At 42.7% G+C, this 15000-nt stretch overlaps 1 protein-coding gene across 1 annotated transcript in view; it reads left to right on the top strand.

Annotated features, from left to right (window-relative positions):
• LOC143029542 (protein dispatched homolog 1-like) overlaps positions 1 to 15000 on the top strand; it is a 414630-nt gene that overhangs the window by 275015 nt on the left and 124615 nt on the right. Inside the window, exon 3 of the mRNA XM_076192201.1 lies at positions 596 to 625. The gene's annotated coding sequence lies outside the window, so the exon portion shown is untranslated. The remainder of the gene's footprint in view (positions 1 to 595; positions 626 to 15000) is intronic.

The following is a 15000-nucleotide window of genomic DNA, read 5'->3' as shown; positions in this document are numbered from 1 at the left end:
ACTGTAAACAACACCTGCGTACTTAGGTGTATGTGTTGAATAGGCATCAAGAACTCCATTATTGACATTGAATAATGTGTAGGTATCAACGCACCCCATTTACACTGACTGTTAACATGTACACAGCGCAATTATACTAGTGATGCTTCCCGTATAGAACATAGCCATGACAATCCCTTGCCCTCCCCATTACCATTCAGGAAAATGAGGGTCCCACGTTTACGCGCAGTCTCACAGAACCACTCTCAACCAGGATCTCAGCATCGGGAAGTGTACCCTGAATACGACGACGTGTTAATGGCGAGACGGTTCCACAGCAGTTCTTTAGAATTAGAAAACTGGATTTATTCCTGAGGATAGAGATTGGTTACCTACCGTTCTTGACGGTTGTGTAACTGTTCTATAAAGTACAACATGTAATTATGTTCGCGTTACAAATTGTACAGTTGGGAATCGGATTTACAATATCTGTGGAAGAACAAGTACTCTAATCATGTGAGATCTAAATAACAAAAGGCCATTTCAATTCGGAACGACAGCTAAAACAAACAGCAATTTTGATGGTGCAACTGATGTGTGTTCTTTATCTTTACAGGAACAGCGACTTGAAGCCACCGTCATTTAGGTAAGTATCCCTGGATATCTTGTTCCTCTCGGTGGGGATGATCCTCTCATGAGGTTAACAATGGCGCAGGGGAATATGGGACTAAGAATAGGGACCGCACGGCTCCCATTTCGCACTTCTCTCTACGGCTGGGCAGAACCGTTTTCTTTATTTTCCATCTATTAGATATTCTGTGTGTCATTTGCCGTGGAACTAAGGTGGAGGAATTGTGAAATCGCTTGTGGGCAGTCATGTTTTCTTCTCATACGCAGGTACATATGTGCACGCGCGCGCGCACGCACACACACACACACACACACACACACACACACACACACACACACACACACACACACACACATGTATGCACATTAATATAGGGCTTGACAGTGAAGTGGTACCGTTCTCGACCGCCGAATTAGCTCACTGAGTTCGAGTCCCACACAGGGCTGGAAATTTCAGCGTCGCTGTACTGCGAGCCGGCACTCCAACTCTGGTGGACAAAGAGTTGAGTGTGTGTAAGGTCACAACAATACCCATATATCGGGCCATACATGACCTCTGGGCTCTTATCCAGGAGGGTAATAGCTATCGATCATAAGTCCAGCGCGTGATCCAAGACCGTAGTAAATGACCCACAGAGCCGCATGTGGACCTTGTGAGAGCCATAGGCACTTCATGGCCTCCTCAGTAAAGGAATGAAAGGGCCACGACTAAGATCAAATAGAATGAAATGAATCATACTAGAAAATCGCATTTCTTTGAATAAATAGGTTTCGAAATAGGTGTCTGATTCTATTTTTTCTCTTTTTGCCTGGTAATTCAAAATGGAGGGTCACATGGGGCATCCTTTTTCTGATGCGCCACATTTTAATTTTAATGATTATATATATATATATATATATATATATATATATATATATATATTTATATATATATATATATAGTTTTTCTTTCTTTTTCCATTTTCTTCCTTTTTTTCTTTCTTTCTTTTGTAGAAGAAGTTTGGGGCCCCTCAAGCAGAGTAGGCCCGGGGCAGTTGACTTCCTATAAATCGAGCCTTTGAGGAGTTCTGGTGGACAACCAATTCGGATTCCGAAGGGGAGAGTCTCGTATAATAAATCTATTAGGTTTTTATTCGAGAGTGGTTGATACGCTACACGAAAGAAAGGATTGGATAAATTGTGTATATCTGAACCTGGAGAAGCCTGTCGATAAGGTCCCACACAAAAGATTAATGTGGGAATTGTAGAATGTTGGAGGACGTAAAGAGAGCAATGGAGGAAAGGTTTCTTGAATGTTAGGCTCATGGGAAGAGGGAAAATTTCGAATGTGAGAGGAGTGACAAGTGGGGTTTCATCGGGTTCTTGATATACGTTAACGGCATGATGAATGGTATGAGCAGCCCATGAAAAGAGTGTAGAGGGATGAGGATTATTTATAAGTTGCTGCATGGGAGACTCGATAAAGTTTATGAGTGGAGCCAGAGGTGTAAGATGAAATCCATCACAGAGACTTGCAAATTTTTGAAAGTAGGCCAAAGGAAGAAGAGATCATTATAGAACTGTGCAGTTGGAGTTAAACCGATCACATACGAGTATGCAAAGGAGGGAAAAGATCTGGAAGTCTTATCACGGTTGAAGGATGTAAGGTAATGTAGCTTTTCACACTGAATTTTAGTTTGTGGAACAAATTGGAAAAAGAAATAAATCAGATAGACAGCATAGATAAGTCCAAGGCTAAATTTGAAAAAAATGGAGGCATAGCTCCAACCATCTTCATTACAATTACTAATTGATGCTACTCTCTGTCTTCGCACTTTCTGTCACTTCTGATGGGCACCTCGAAGTTTCCATGGGAATTAAATATTCTTGCCCTGTTGGAGTTCTTCCTTTTGCACCTGAGGCCGGAAATTTTGAAAACCAATATCGACGTTAACATTCTTTAAAGGTCTCCTACTCCTCTTCCATCCCCTCCTCTTTCTTCTCTTCCTTTTCCTTCTATTTCTACTCCTATTGCTCCCTCTCCTCCTATCCCTTCTATTTTCCTCCTCCTCCTCCTCCTTCTTTTCCTCCTTTACCCTCTATTCCTACTCCTATTCCTCCTCCTCCTTTCGTTCTTCGTCTTCCTCTTCTTCCACTCAAAAGCGAATGCTGATAACTTTTACTATCACTACTGACCGTGTCGAATATTTGTTGTCATCTCCATCTCTCCCCCAGCAGGTATACATAAGAAGTCGTGTATGATCATATTAATATTGTCCAAGATAATATTCACCGTTACAAAAACCGAGTTCGTGAAAGCTGTACCCTGACCTAGTATGATCCATAACAAATGACTATTAACTGAAAAACCTACAACAACCTAGATTCCGTAAAGAAGGCAAATTCCGATGAAGTAGCTGTGGAGAGCTGAAATTCCGGAATTCTGGAAAATCCCAATAATGTTACCTTGTCAGTATGTAGAATGACCACATACGCAGCAATTACTAAGCTAGACTGAATGATGAAGCTTTTACACTACAATAATAAAAAGAGGAAGTTGGAGAGCGTATATATATATATATATATATATATATATATATATATATATATATATATATATATATATATATATATATATATATATATACACACTGTTTACAGTAATTAGAAATAAAAAGTGAGAAAGTTGGGTAGCGCAGTTGGCCTTCACTTTGACGGGGACGTTGGCATCGAACTGGGTCGACGTCGCGTCGTACGATGCGCGAACGCGAAACGCGCATCCAGCCACGCCACGCGACGCCACGCCGCCATATCTTGTGTGGAGATGATCATCACTCCATTCATTTCACGGACTCCTCTGAACTGGGGAGAATTGCCACATACCAAACAGATATCATAATCTTAATGATGCCATTGTCGCCGCTTGTGAAGTTGCTCGTGGAGGTCGTCTGAACCCAAAACATATGTAAAAGGCACCGAGTGGTGTGTGTGTGTGTGTGTGTGTGTGTGTGTGTGTGTGTGTGTGTGTGTGTGTGTGTGTGTATCGGGACCCCCCCCCGCCACCTTCCTTCTTTCCCTCTGTCTGCCGCCAGGTCGTTTCAGTGATCTCCGTGGCGCCCAACTTCCTCAAGCTAACCCCTTTCGGCTGGTGGCGTCATCGGAAGAGTGCAGCTGGCCTCGTATTCACTTATTTGTGGGTTCAAATCCCGCACATCTCTCCGATCCCCAGCAGTGACTATTACGGTCCAACGATCCAAGCACAAAGGGCAAAAGTGACGGCTTCGACCGCAGCTACGTACCTCCTGGCGTAGGCTTTTCGCCACCACCATCTGTCGTATTGGATGGCACTTTTCTTTATATTCTCTCTGTCGCCAGACTCTTTTATTCATTCTAATGCCCCCTCGGCAGTGAAGGTCTTTACCTTGTTTTGATGAACCCCTTCCGTCCGTAGCGGGTGGTGACACTATATGTGTATATATATATATATATATATACATATATATGTGTGTGTGTATATATATATATATATATATATATATATATATTCATATATATATGTATATATATATATATATATATAGACTGTATATCTATATATATTTGATTTATATAGATATATATATATATGAGATATATATATATATATATATCTATATATATATATATATATTAATCAGGTTGTTTCGGTTATGCTGAATGAAGATGTTTAGAATGAGCCAAAGCACTTTAAAGTTTGTCATCGGTATAAGGAGGGGGAGAAGGAATGCAGTGGTGGAAATGAATGTGGAAGAGAGAGTGAGACAGAGAGAGATAGATAGGTAGATAGAGGGGGAGAAAGATAGAGAGATAGAAAGAGTGAGTTTGGCTTCGAGTCTTGTTGATGCCAATTAGGTTAAAAGCCCGATGCCCGGCAGCACCGTGCCACCATTCGAGCGCCCACCTTCGCAAGCTCACGCCCCCTTCCACCCCCGTCCCCCACTTCACTCACCTCGAAAGAGAAAAAGAGAATCGGGAACCTCGTCGGTACCTCTCCGTTGCGACGAAGAACTCAGGGCCATCAAAACAAGTGCTTTAATACTTTACCGAAACTGAATAAAGTCGTCAGATAGAGATGCAAGAAAAAAGTCCCCGAAGCTCGTGAAAAGGGTTTATGGAGTAGAGAGGTAGGCTCGTCTGTCAAGCTCAACCTTCGTAGTTGATTAAAATGATTAAAACCGTCGAACATTGACCCGGCCCATGGACCGGTGGAGAAAACAGAGAAATCGAAAAGTCTTTTATTTCTGTATCAGGCAAAGAACAACTTTCCATCGTTTATATACCAATAGACCTCTTCCCCCTTATAAGGGAGGTAGCCAGCCAAGGCATGCACTTACCCCGATCCATCCCACTCACATCCGTCAGCCAAGTCTCTTTTATCTTAGCTTCTTGTGCATGGATGAAGGGTCATCCCTGTCCCCTGCCCACTGCCTTGGGGGTCAGAAGCATTGCAGCAAGACGCAGCACATCCACAGCAGCAGGGCACGCCGCTTCATTTACACGGCGACCCTCTCTCCTGATGCCCTTCATGCGAAAATAGAGAAGACAAGGAGAATTCCTTTCCGGCTGCATCAGTTTATATTCCATTCACGCTACTCTCCACTCACACCCATCTATTGCCTTCTCTCTTCCCTGCTCAACAGACACTGCCCTTTTACTCAGAGCCCCCTTATTCCCATCCATCCATCCATATCAACCTTCAGGTTCACTCCATTTACCTATGCCTCCCACACTCTTCTTGCTACTCTTTCCTCATTGATACTTTCCATGTGCCTAAATCATCCCAATATTCTTTCACCTTCCCTATCTGCCAACTCTCTTTCCATCCTTGCTCTTCTGTTCGCCTCGTTTTTCACACTAGTCATCCTCGTAACACCCACCATACTTCTCAAACATTTAATCTCAGACACATTTATATTTCTCCGTCTTGCCTCTCTTAAATTCCGAGTCTTTGCTCCAAATAGTGCCGTAGGTACACTCACCCCATCATATATTCTCTTGGCATGCATCCCCAGATACCAAAATTTCATGACACTTCATTCCTGTTAGATATTTATTTGCTTCGTTCACTGTGCAGGTTACCTCCATCCCTACTCCTCCATTCGCTGCTACATGTAACGCCAAATATTTAAAACTATTCACTTCCTCTAACCTCTCCCCTATCTCTTATCTACAGCGTTCTGCTACCCTCACCTCTCCTCGTAGCTAAATGAAATCGTCTCGTGACCGTTGGTATGAAGCGCACGATGCACCAAATGGGTCTTGGTAGAGGCTACATGTACTCGAGATGTTTTTGTCCTTCACCGGGTTAAGAGAACCCTTCACCCACCCACCCTCACGGTCGAATAAAATCGTCTGGCGGTAAACATACATACATATACCAAAGGCTTTTTCCCCCTACACGGGGTGTAGCCAAAAAGAAAAAGGCATAGAAACACCTCCCACCTATTCCATAAAAACAAAAAAAATCATACAACTTTATATCGGGTTAGTCATGGCACAGAGTTTGAACCCGTTCAACCCTGAGGCCTCTTTCAGTTGAATGAAATAGTTTGTCGTTAAGAACAAAATGCATTAAGGATTCCACCAAACGGGCGAGGTACATTGGGACAGAAATATCGGCTTCTCCATCCAGGAAGGCCACGCCGAAGCATGGCAAGATCGCTGGCCGCTCTGCCGTGCCACCCGTTATCTTTATGTATTTATTTACTTTTAATCTTATTATCATTATCATTTTGGCTGGTGCCAGGCTATTCTATTCGTGTCCGTTACTCTCCTTCGGTACGGGAAGAGTTAAGCGTACTCGACTCTTATCCTCTCCCATCCCCCTTCTGCACTGGATGGCATAACTTCTCTTCCTTTTTATTCTGGCTACCGCTGTCCCCACCAGGCTCCTGCAAATACTATCAGAGTTCAGCGACCAATATTATTGTCGAAAGAGTTGCAACGAAAACGATTTAACGGATCTCCACAAAAAGTTAACCTAGGCATTCAGGATGGCGAACCAGGGGGGGGGGGGTGTCTCAGAACAATCTGTCTCGCCAGGAACGGCAATTGTTTAAATTTATTTAAAATCACTTCACGATAACCGTCACCAGCTGCCAGTCATATTCACGCTGCTTTGTAGAGCTGGGATTACGAGGCGGTATATTTGTTGTCCAAGATTTTGCAGTAAGCACAGGTTGAATTTTCATGGTCGGGTTGGCGAGTTGTCTCCGTGGCTCCATTTCGGTGAGGAAGAAGGGGGTCCTCCGGTCTCAATGAAAACTCTTTTCCTTGCAGGTGGCATACTACGTTTCGTTTTATCCTGGGTTCTGCCGCCATGCAGGCTCTTGCATTCACATTCTTTCGCTTTAGTCTGGTTGCCGCCGGGCTACTTGATCAATTATTGTGGCACGTCTCCAGAAAGTTCCTCTGCCCGAGCTTCCAAAAGAATTCCGTCCCGCAGGCTCGCTCTTGACGCTCCTGACGAGGAGGGCTACAAAAGGTCGACTGTGGCAGTGGAAGGGGAAAGGGAAGTTGCTGCAGTGCCTCTTCAGGAATCTCGTGATTGGGACCCACTTTGGTGACGGTGGGGAGGGGGTGGGGCGAGGACACAACTGTTTCTGTGGACAAGATTGGGAATGATTGAGTGAAGAGTGTGCCTCTAGGGATGTATTGGGTGTCTTGATACAGATACACTGGTGCGGAGGTGTAAGCGGATATTATTCTTACGCATTTTGTGGATGCAGGGATGTCAGTTTTTAAGAGCAGTGGATGCAGTTGCAAAAGCAGATGTCATTATGCTGCCCTCGCGGAAGCGAATGTTTTCAGGATATTGTGTTCTATGTACGAATAGATGAAGAATCATGCTGTCGTTCTAGGACACAAGTCATTTACAACTGCTCTCCCACTTTCATCACAAAGTACTGTGTGGTTGTCGTTTCATATCATTATGACAAGTGTCTGCCTCCCCCTCCGCGCAAGTTGTGAGCGGCGGTCTTACCGACATGTGCAGGTGGGGGATGGGGATCCTTTCTTCGGCAAGCGACCTTCGCCGCATCAGGGTAAGCTACATTCTCATCTTTTCTTTCCATCATCGCTGCTTTCACTTCTTATTCAACCCTTTTTGGTATACCCACCACATCCTCTGTTGCACAGGAATATGGTGCAGATGTGAGTTTTCATTAATTCGTAAATACACTGAAGGATTCAATGTGTGTAAGTTATGAAGACGTTGGACTGGATTTGTTTGCTTGTGTGTGTGTGTTTATGTGTATGTGGTTTTGTGTGTGTGTATGTGTGTGTTTGTGTGTGTGTGTGTGCGTGTGTGTGTGATTCACCATGATTCACCATGGTGTTGGATCACTTGTTGGACTCGTGATCGACAGTTATTAACCTCCCGGATGAGAGCTCAGTGCTCGTATGACCGATCTATGGGTAATACTGTGACCTTACATGCACACACACACAACTCCCCGCCCACGAGAGTTGGAGTAACAACCCGCATCGCAGCGATACTGAAATTATTTCAGCCCTGGGCGGGATTCGAACCCGGACCACCGTAGTGGCAGGCGAGAACTCTAACCACTGCTCCACGAGGTTGTGTGTGTGTGTGTGTGTGTGTGTGTGTGTGTGTGTGTGTGTGTGTGTGTGTGTGTCTTGTCTAGATAAAGCATCAGGCAAGCCTGACAGGGTACAAACATACACGCTGATAACATACGAAGCCTTAATACGACGATCACGGACGGCCTCCATTTTTGTGTCCTGCTCCTCCTCGAGGATTTCAACTCCGTGACGGTATGTGTGTGTGTGTGGGGGGGGGGAGTCACTTGTGCGCGAAGCTTGAGCGTAACCCGTGAACCATCCTGTGCTCAGAGAAGGAAGATTATAATATCAATACAGATGACGAGCACTATCGAGTATTAAAGTTGGTAAAGAAGACATTTAAGGAGCAATAAATAGAAAAAATAGTAGATTATTTATTTTATTTATTTTATTTATTTATGTTTTGTGAGGGTTACCTCCAGTCATAAAAGAATATTTCGTGCCTGCTCAGTGGGCATGTCACTTAAATCCCAAGAATATAACGGCGTAATACTTATGTTGTCTGTTGCTCCATACTGGTTTTGAGGCGAAGGGGAAAGAGGGGATGGGAAGGGGGAAGAAGTGGAACGAACATGAAAAGGAAGGCAAGAAGGATCTCGGGAAGGGTGCAGGATCTTCATCAGTTTAATGAGATGGCTGGGTAATTTCGGCTCGGTGACAAACTCCAACTCCCCCCATCCCCACCATCACTTCATTTGTTCCCCCCATCCCCCCAAAAATTATTTCCTCGACTGGATTGGGATTACTTTTTAGTTCATCGTCTTTTTCCCTCAAACCTCCAAACCCCACCACACTCTCTTCTCTCTCTCTGTATATATATATATATATATATATATATATATATATATATATATATATATGTATGTATGTATATATATATCCTGTCCGAAAGGGAAATTCCTCATAGACATATGGGGTACGGTCATAATGACGGCGTGGACCATTGGACACCCTATAGATATAGGGCTTCACCGAATATAATGAATAAGGTGACACCAGAGAAATGTCTCACCAGAAACCACTTGGCACGAAGGTGAGATTACTGCCCCCCCAAAAAAAACAACAAAACAAAAACATAGTAACCATGAACAGTACAAACAAAACAGAACCGGGCGTTCCTGTTGGATCATCGTCTTCTAAAGGTCCAACCGTATTGCCTCGCGTGTTTACGGGTAGTGCGCCACCGATTGTGGGTAAGCGCTGTCCAAGCAGATCTAAGTTTTGGACATTAAACAACATGAAGAAAACGAAGATCTATATTTACAAGGTAAAAAGTCTCTCAGAAGACCACAGGCTGGAGAGCTTAATGGAAGAACTAGACAACATCAAGTGGGACATCGTAGGACGGAGCGAAATCCGAAGAACGGAAGAAAAGCTGACACAAATCAAGATGGTCACCATCTGTTCTACAATAGAGGTAAGGACAAAGAAAGATCTAGTGGAGTAGGATTCTTGAAAAACTGAGAAGTTGCTGGTAACGTAGTCAAATTCAGTAGTTTATCGGACAGGGTAGTTTGTATTATGATTAGGCTGTGTAAAAGGTACACTGTAAAAATAGTTCAAGTTTATGCACCAACTTCAGAGTTCAGACGATGAAATTGAGTCGTTCTATGATGATTTAAGTAAGTACACGTTGGTAATAGGCGACTTTAATGCTAAAATGGGGAAGAAGATGGGCGATGAGACGTGCATTGGTAAGTTTGGAGTAGGTGAAAGAAATGGCAGAGGCGAGATGTTAGTCAATTTTGCAGAGAACTACAACATGAGGATAATGAACACTTTCTTTCAAAAGCGTGTAGGTCGTAAATGGACCTGGAGAAGCCCAAATGGAATAACAAAGAAGGAATTAGACTTCATATTAGGAGATGAGAGGAGAAGCGTTAGCAATGTTACGGTGATAAATAAAGTCAACATAGGTAGTGACCATAGAATTTAGGTTCAAAGTAAAGAGATTGTAATTGATGATGAGAGTCTTGAAGAAGTTGAAGAGTATAATTATTTAGACCAGATGGTGGAAGTGACGAAAGATCATGATAATGAAATAAAAAGACGTATTACAATTGGTTGGAAAGTGTTTGGTAAGTATAATAAAATCCTGAGAGGCTGTCTACCTTTATGTTTGAAACGTAAAATTTCATTGCATTCTGCCAGCAATAATCTACGGGTGTGAGACTTGGAAACTGAAGAAGGCGATGGAAACAAAGCTAAGGACTGCACACAGGAGAATGGAGAGATCAATGATGGGAATTACGTTGAGAGACCGAAAGAGAGCAAATTGGGTGAGAGAGCAGACTAGAGTGAAAGATATTGTGGAGGCGGTAAAAGAGAGGAAGTTGAATCGGGCAGGTAAGTTAGTGCGACCGACTGATGAGCGATGGAGCAAGTGTGTTACTGAGTGGACGCCGCGAGATGGGAAGCGTGTAAGAGGGAGTCCAGACAGAAGGTGGAGAGATGAGACTGAGAAGTTTTCAGGAGTGACGTCATGTTTTTTTTTTTTTTTGCTGGTAGTGGTCTCTTGAATCCAATTAAAACCTAATTAAAGGAATTTTTCTCTCCTTTATTGCACTCTACATAAGTTAGTCAAAAGGGAGCGTTTAACTTTTCACAGTTAGTAAGTAGCACATAAGTTCTAATAAGAATAATAATTTGCACCCAGGAACACACTGTGCTTTGCCCCGCCAACAACTTCCGGTGATGGTGGCTGGCTCCCAGGGAAAGCGGGAGTCGGGCAAGGAACTTGCTGACCTGACACGATGACGGCATTCCCCATCTCCTGCCTTAGCTGAAGGGATGGGCAACATTTTTAAAGTGCCGAAATCAGGCAAATATTTGATACAAAAGTTTCTCTCATGCCAACGGAGTAAGATTAATTATAGGCCTACATACGAGTATGGACCCCTTCCCTTCACCTCCTACAGAATAAGGACTCCCAATCTGCCGTCCAGCGCAGCATACCGATACACATGGTCATGCAAAAGAGGTTAGAGAAATATTGGTTATTTTTTTAAGGTGAGCTCTAAGCTTCACGTGCCAGAAAAAAGTCGTCAGTGTGCCAATTTTTGCACGCGTGCCAAGGGTTGCCCACCCCTGCTCTACCGCATGTGGCAACGTGACCGGCAGATATGCCCTTGCTTACTTGGTTGAATTCCACAAGAATTGCATTACATTGACATATTTTAATGAGCTCATTTCATTATGAATCCGATTAAAAAATAATAATCCTCATTAAAATGCCGCGTGTCCGTGTCACCATCCTGTGTGCTTGCGATTAAAACTTTATCTAATGAATATCGCCAGTGAAGCCTCCGTCAAAACTTTGAACTGAAGTTTGTCTCTCATACGAGCGGGGATGTGAGGTGTTGGCTGAATTCAGCTCGCCAAGTCTTCTTTATTGTCTGTATAAGTCTTCGGCCGTTAAAGGTTTCTGTCAAGTCCATCGATAATATATGTCTAACTCGCCCAGGGTTTGCGTGTTATCTAAGCTGTATGTATTTTCGGGGTTGTATAGCCCTACGTTTAACACGCTACACTTAGAGATATTGAATTTCATTTGTCATTTCACCGACCATGTGAACAATTTATTAAGATCATCCTGCAGAATCTCTGCATCGTTTCCTGACCTAATTAGGCGTCCTATTTTAGTATCGTCCGCAAACTTACTAACATCACTAGTTATCACGTCGTCTAAGTCGTTTCTGTAAATAATGAACAACAAGGGACCCAACACCGAGCCCTGGGGGACCCCACTAGTAACATTGCCCCACCTAGATTTTACTCCATTTATAAGTGGATAGGGAAGAATGGAAGACAAAAGAAACAAAGGTAAAAACAAAAGAGACAAAAATTGGGAAAGAAAATAATAATTATAGAAATATCAGATAAGAGTACAAGAGTACAAGAAATGAATACAAAAGTATTAGAAGGGAGGAAGGAAAGAAGTTGGAGAAAAGTGTGATTTGGAAATATAAAGATGGGCCCAAGTATATTTGGAAGTCTTAAGTTCAAACACAGAAAAGAAATGTCTAAGCTAAATGTTGATAGGATAATATATGAAGAAGATTAAAAACAAGATGAACAAATGGATAAAAACTTTTAATCAGTATTCCTGCTAGTATGGGGTGAATGATTATAAAAAAGCGTCGTTTTATGGAACAAATAAAAAAAAAATCAGGCGGATACTAAATAAATCCTAAAAGTCTGACAAATGAAGAAACAGAGCCGGGATTCTATGAGCACAACTCCAAACACGAATATTACAATTATGTAAATACACTCACCACGCTCAGTCTCAGAATTATGTTTTTTTTACCAAATAGAAATAGATTTATTCTTAAGGATGCATTTCCCCCTTCGCAATCGAGGTGCCACGGAGATGAATAAAATAGTTTGGCGGCAGCCGGGACAAGAGAAAAAGTGCCACCCAAGTCGAAGAGGTTTAAGTGAGACACGTAGTGATACTGAAATGAAGTAAATAGATAATTTGGTGGCAGCCAGATTAAAAGAAAAAGTACCGCCCGGTATGGAATGGGTTACTATAGAGACCGGTTGTATTGACGCGGAGGAGGGAACAGTGTGCGGAAGGGGAAGAAGAATCATGTCACCCTTGCAGATCTGAGTCACAGATTCTCCCAAACATTGATTCAGGGACGGTTAGCGATATTGTTCCAAATGGGTACATGAGGTATGTTTAATCCTTTTGCTGTGAAGGAGTTTCTCTCAAAAGATTAAAGTTGAATATAATCATCTGGCGATAGATATACTAAAGTAAAACTAAGCGAAATGGTTGAGAATACGATTTCCGTAAAGAAAATTCATCGAAGAGCTTAAATTAAACTTGGGTGACTGACGTCCTTTTGCACATTTTATGGTTCGGCAAAGATGACTTCCCTTGGTAAACCTTTTAGTGTTCCCTTTTGGTCTCACTAAGTAGTATCTATTATTTCCATTCTCAACAACGGCAGCTATGTAAGCATATCTAGCCGACTACAGCTGGTGAGGCTGAAGCACAACGTGGGCTTCATCTCCGTTATTGCAGTATATGCTCCTACTGAGGCGTATAACCTTCTATGCCAAGCTTGAATCTATTGTTGACCAGTGCTCACCATGGGACACGCTTACGCTATTGTTTTGGACGATTTCAACGCGGTTACTGGCACCGACAGAGCTGGCTTTGAAGTATGTATTGACCCCTATCATTTACAATTCTGTTGTAGCTGCTTGTTCCTGCCAAAGTTCTGGTAACAGCTCGTTCATGATCACGTCCCAGGAGATGCTCGCTCCTCCCGCACACTATCCGGAGAGACATTTGGTATTTATTTCCGATTAAAGAAAAAAATCGTTCATAACCGTCGTCCCCCTGTCTCTGTCAGCACGACGAGCCCACTCATCATCATCATCATCGTCATCGCCACAGCTCACCTCCAGAGGAATTGCCGACATCTTCATCTTCTCTCCCCTCTACTCCGGGCCCCCTACATTTTGCATTGTCATATTCTTTTAATGTATAGATTTTCTGGGGGACTTGGGTTTCTCTCTCCCTACTTATTTTTGTGCGATGTATATCAAACGAATTTTTTTTTATTGTATGAGGTTTTAGGTAGTGTTAAACATAAGAAATTTCTGTTTTCTTTTCACTGAACCCCCGTAGCTGCTTCGGTCGCTTTCCAGGAAAGGCCAGTACGAGTATCTACCCCCATAATTACTGTCGCTGAACTAGAAATAGCTTGGGGCGTAACAATATGCCACTTTTTTTTCCATCCCATATTTTTTTAACTTTCCTTTTTCGATACAATTTCTTCACCCTCTATTCTTCAAGATCTCTCTCTCTCTCTCTCTCTCTCTCTCTCTCTCTCTCTCTCTCTCTCTCTCTCTCTCTCTCTCTCTCATATATATATATATATATATATATATTATATATATATGTATATATATATATGTATATATATACATATATATATATGTGTGTGTGTGTGTGTGTGTGTGTGTATGTGTATGTGTGTGTGTGTGTGTGTGTGTGTGTGTGTGTGTGTGTGTATTTACCTAGTTGTATTTTACGGGAAAGGGGAGCTATGCTCGTGGTGTCCCGTCTCCATATCTCGTGTATGTGTATGTATGTATGTATGTGGCAGGATTTGTTTTCCTATCCACACTGTTGATAAGTTCCTCGGAGGCTTAGAGATAGGGAGTTGGGTGACCAGGCGACCAACGAGGAGCGGGTTTTCGAATGTAAACAGTTTTATGGACTTTATTCTGAGTGGATAGCAGAGAGGAGACTGTGTGCTCGCTCAAGCACGCGGTGAACTCTCCACCGAGTATTGAGCCGTGGCGAAGAAGGGTTTGATGTCGGTTGACATTTCATCAATTGACAGATAGCATTTATAAGAACATAAGAATAAAGGAGACTGCAAAAGACCATAAGGCTTACACTAGGCAGCTCCGTATCCATCACCACCTGTCATCCCCATCCATAAAGCTGTCTAATATAAAAGGGGCCAAAATTGGCGTGAAAGTAATTGAGTGATACACTCAATATTTTGCTAGCTAATTACAATGAATATACCTAACCTAGAAGAATAGGAAAACAGCATAAATGAAAACGAACAAAGAGGAAAAATATATACCAAGAATTGTCGTTTGTATGGCAGTATTTTAACGGTCGCCTTGTGGAAGTTGACAGCGGAGCTGACCGCCGGGCGTTTGACCTAGTGTGAAGTCTCTCTCCCTCATTATCGTGGGAAGGTCAGATTCTTGCTGTTGGTCCAATACCACATTACTCCTAAAATGTGTGCG

Source organism: Oratosquilla oratoria, chromosome 11, assembly GCF_046742065.1.
Source record: "Oratosquilla oratoria isolate Oo_2021 chromosome 11, ASM4674206v1, whole genome shotgun sequence".
NCBI lineage: Eukaryota > Metazoa > Arthropoda > Malacostraca > Stomatopoda > Squillidae > Oratosquilla > Oratosquilla oratoria.
Note: the sequence above shows the minus strand (reverse complement) of the source record. Positions and strands in the feature narration are given on the sequence as shown.